The sequence below is a fragment of the Bison bison genome, unplaced genomic scaffold, assembly GCF_000754665.1.
Source record: "Bison bison bison isolate TAMUID 2011002044 unplaced genomic scaffold, Bison_UMD1.0 scf7180017864452, whole genome shotgun sequence".
Taxonomy (NCBI): Eukaryota; Metazoa; Chordata; class Mammalia; order Artiodactyla; family Bovidae; genus Bison; species Bison bison.
The window spans coordinates 6133364-6138569 of NW_011495014.1; positions in this window are offsets into that span (position 1 = coordinate 6133364).

The following is a 5206-nucleotide window of genomic DNA, read 5'->3' on the forward strand; positions in this document are numbered from 1 at the left end:
CGTAAACCAAGCTACTCAGCCTCTTTTCTCCACTGAATTTTCCTACTGAGCTATCCTCATTCTATTACTTTTTATATCTTTGATGAATATTTAAATAGTCGCCGAAGCCGTCTCCCCTTCGAATACCCTGGATCAGCCGGGGCTGGACCCCGGCAGGTAAGTATGAATGAAAATTAAAGGCAGTCTCAGAATAAAGCATAGAAAGTTAGGAAAATTGTTCTAGTGTGTGCTTTTCATGCATAGAGATGTATCCATCTCACACTCATTTCACAGCGCAGTTGAGTCTGTGGTCTTCTCTGCTCTAAATGTCTCTTCTATTCTTTTAAGCTGTAGAGAGTCAGAGTCCACTGATGGTAAAAGTGCTCTCTTCTTTTGTCCTTTAGGTGGACAATTCTGAAACAGATTCCATAAAGATCTTCAGAGGCTCCCAGTAGGATTGAGGGCCAGTTGCTTACAGTGGTGACCATTTCAAGCTCACATGCTGGTAATGACTTTGTTGTTGTTGTTAAGTCACTCAGTCAGGTCCGACTCTGCAGCCCCATAGACAACAACATGCCAGGCTTCCCTGTCCTTCACTGTCTCCCAGAGTTTGCTCAAACTCATGTCCACTGAGTCAGTGATGCCATCCAATCATCTCATCCTCTCTCACTCCCTTCTCCTTCTACCTTCAATCTTTCCCAGCATCATGGTCTTTTCCAATGAGTTGGCTCTTCCCATCAGGTGGACAAAGTATTGGGGGCCTCAGCTTTAGCATCAGACCTTCCAGTGAATGGTCAGGGTTGATTTCCTTGGTCATGACTGTCCCTTCTTTTTTTTTTTCTCTCTTTCTCTCCATGTTCTCCATTTTTGTTTCTTTTTAATTGAAGGATAAAAGCTTTACAGAATTTTGTTTTTTTCTGTCAAACCCCAACATGAATCAGCCATAGGTATACATATAATCCCCTTGAACCTCCCTCCCATCTCCCTCCTCATCCCAGCCCACTAGGTTGATACAGAGCCCCTGTTTGAGTTTCTTGAGCCATACAGCAAATTCAGGTTGGCTATCTATTTTACATATGGTAATATAAGTTTCCATGTTACTCTTTCCATACATCTCACCCTCTTCTCCCCTCTCCCCAGGTTCATAAGTCTATTCCCTATGTCTTTTTCTCCATTATTGCCCTGTAAATAAATTCTTCAGTACCATTTTCCTAGATTCCATATATGTGAGTTAGGATACAATATTTATCTTTCTCTTTCTGACTCACTTCACTCTATAAGTTCCAAGTTCATCCATTTCATCAGAACTGATTCAAATGCATTCCTTTATATGACTGAATTATATTCCGTTGTGTATATGTACCAAAATGTCTTTATCCATCCATCTGTCAGTGGACATCTAGGTTACCTCCATGCTCTAGCTATTGTAAACAGTGCTGCAGTGAACAATGGGATACATGTGTCTTTTTCAGTTTTGATTTCCTCATGGCATATGCCTAGGAGTGGGATTCCTGGGTCATAAGGTGGTTTTATTCTTAGTTCTTTAAAAACTCTCCATACAGTCTTCCATATTGGCTGTATCAATTTATATTCCCACCAACAGTGCAAGAGTGTTCCTTTTTCTTCACACCCTCTCCAGCATTTATTGTTAGTAGACTTTTTGATGATGGCCATTCTGACCAGTGTGAGGTGATATCTCACTGTGGTTTTGATTTTCATTTCTCTAATAATGAGCGATGTTGAGCATCTTTTCATGTGTGTGTTAGCCATCTGTATGTCTTCCTTGGAGAAATGTCTGTTTAGGTCTTTCCCCCACTTTTTGATTGGGTTGTTTGTTTTTCTGGCATTGAGTTGTATGAGCTGCTTGTATATTTTGGAAATTAATCCTTTGTCAGTTGTTTCATTGGCCATTATTTTCTCCCATTCTGAGGGTTGTCTTTTCACCTTGCTTATAGTTTCCTTTGCTGTGCAAAAGCTTTTAAGTTTAATCAGGTCCCACTTGTTTAGTTTTGTTTTCATTTCTGTTACTCTAGGAGGTGGGTCATAGGGGATCTTGCTTTGATTTATATCATTGAATATTCTGCCTATGTGTTCCTCTAAGAGTTTCATAGTTTCTAGTCTTACATTTAGATCTTAAATCATTTTGAGTTTATCTATATGCATGGTAGTAGAAGTGTTCTAATTTCATTCTTATACACGTAGCTGTCCAGTTTTACCAGTACCATTTATTGAAGAGGCTGTCTTTGCCCCATTGTAGGTACCCATAGGGCGTGGGTTTATTTCTGGGCTTTCTGTCTTGTTTCATTGGTCTATGTTTCTGTTTTTGAGCCAGTACCATACTGTCTTGATGACTATAGCTTTGTAGTATAATCTGAAGACAGGAAGAGTGATTCCTCCAGCTCCATTCTTCTTTCTCAAGACTGCTTTGACTATTTGGGATCTTTTGTGTTTCAATATGAATTGTGAAATTTTTTGTTCTGGTTCTGTGAAAAATGCCATTGGTAATTTGATAGGGATTGCACTGAATCTGTAAATGCATTTGGTATTATATTCATTTTCATAATATTGTTTCTTCCTACCCAGGAACATGGAATATCTCTCCATCTGTTTATGTCATCTTTGATTTCTCTCATCAATGTCTTATGCTTTTCTGTGTACAGTTCTTTTGACTCCTTAGGTAAGTTTATTCCTAGATATTTAATTCTTCTTGTTGCAATGGTGAATGGGATTGGTTCCTTTATTTCTCTTTCTGATTTTTCATTGTTAGTATATAGAAATGCAAGTGATTTCTGTGTATTTATTTCATATCTTGCAACTTTGCTAAAGTCACTGATTAGCCCTAGTAATTTTCTGATACTATCTTTAGGGTTTTCTATGTACAATATCATGTCATCTGCAAAGAGTGAGAGCTTTACTTCTTTTCTGATCTGTTTTCCTTTTATTTGTTTTTCTTCTCTGATTGCTTTACTAGGACTTCCAGAACTATGTTGAATAACAGTGGAGAAAATGGACACCCTTCTCTTGTTCCTGATTTTAGGGGGGGTGCTTTCAGTTTTTCACCATTAAGAATGTTTGTTGTAGGCTTATCATATATGGCCTTTACTATGTTGAGGTACGTTCCTTCTATGCCCATTTTTTGAAGAGTTTTAATCATAAATGGGTGCTGAATTTTGTCAAAGGCTTTTTATGCATCTATTGAGATTATCATATGATTTTTGTCTTTCAATTTGTTACTATGGTGTATCACACTGATTGATTTGTGTATATTGAAGAATGTTTGCATTCCTGGAATAAACCCAACTTGACCATGGTGTATGAGCTTTTTGATGTGTTGCTGAATTCTGTTTGCTAAAATTTTGTTGAGGATTTTTATATCTATGTTTACCAGTCATGTTGGCCTATACTTTTCTTTTTCTGTGTAGTCTTTGTCTAGTTTTGATATCAGGTTGACGGTGGCCTCATAGAATGAGTTTGGAACTGTTCCTTCCTCTGCAATTTTTTGACAGAGTTTTAGAAGGATAAGCATTAGCTCTTCTCTAAATGTTTGATAGAATTCTCCTGTGAAGCCATCTGGTCCTGGGCTTTTGTTTTTTGGGACATTTTTGATCACAGCTTCAATTTCAGTGCTTATAATTGGGTTGCTCATAATTTATATTTCTTCCTGGTTCAGTCTTGGAGATTGACCTTTTCTAAGAATCTGTCCATTTCTTCCAGGTTATCCATTTTATTCCAAAATAGTTGTTCATAATAGTCTCATAATCCTTTGTATTTCTGCATTGTCTGTTGTAACCTCTCCTTTTTCATTTCTGATATTGTTGATTTGATTCTTCTCTCTTTTTTCTTGATGAGTCTGTTTAAAGGTTTGTCAATTTTGTTTATCTTCTCAAAGAACCAGCTTTTAGTTTTATTAATCTTTACTATTGTTTCTTTCATTTCTTTTTCATTTATTTCTGCTTAGAACTTTATGATTTCTTTTTTTTTTCACTTTTATGAATAACCATGTATTAAATTTCACACATACTTGAAATAAAACCTCTTACAATCTGCGGTATGATCCATGATTAAATACAGATCAAAAGTACAGAGAAAGATATTCATTTTTTGATATAATGATGTGAGATTTCTGATTTCCACGGCTTACCAAACAAAGACTAGGAAGTACTTAGCAAGCAAGGAAGTACTTAGCACCAATTCCATTATTATTTCTTTCCTTCTACTATTTTGGGATTTTTTTTGTTGTTGTTCTTTTTCTAGTTGTTTTAGGTGGAAAGTTAGGTTGTCTATTTGATGTTTTTCTTGTTTCTTGAGGTAGGATTGTATTGCTATAAACTTCCCTCTTAGAACTGCTTTTGCTGCAACCCATAGGTTTTGCATTGTTGTGTTTTCATTGTCATTTGTTTCTAGAATTTTTTTGATTTCCCTTTTGATTTCTTCAGTAACCTGTTGGTTATTTAGAAATGTGTGGTTTAATCTCTGTGTGTTTGTGTTTCTTACAGTTTTTTCTTACAATTGATATCTAGTCTCATAGCATTGTGGTCAGAGAAGATGCTTGATACAGTTTCAGTTTTCTTAAATTTCCTGAGGTTTGATTTGTGACCCAAGATGCGGTCTATCCCGGAGCATGTTCCATGTGCACTGGAAAAGAAGGTGTATTCTTCTGCATTTGGATGGAATGTCCTGAAGATATCCATGAGGTCCATCTCATCTAATGTATCATTTAAGACCTGAGTTTCCTTTTTAAATTTCTGTTTTGATGATCTGTCCATTGGTGAGAGTAGGGTGTTAAAGTCTCCTGCTATTATTGTGTTAGTGTCAATTTGTCCTATTATGTCTGTTAGTATTTGTCTTATGCATTGAGGTGCTCCTATGTAGGGTGCATCAGTTCAGTTCAGTTGAGTTGCTCAGTTGTATCCGACTCTATGCAACCCCATGAATCACAGCACGTCAGGCCTCCCTGTCCATCACCAACTCCTGGAGTTTACTCAAACTCATGTCCATCGAGTCAGTGATGCCATCCAGCCATCTCATCTTCTGTCGTTCCCTTCTCCTCTTGCCTACAATCCCTCCCAGCATCAGAGTCTTTTCCAGTGAGTCAACTCTTCGCATGAGGTGGCCAAAGTATTGGAGTTTCAGCTTCAATATCAGTCCTTCCAATGAACATCCAGGACTGATCTCCTTTAGAATGGACTGGTTGGATCTCCTTGCAGTCCAAGGGACTCTCACAGTC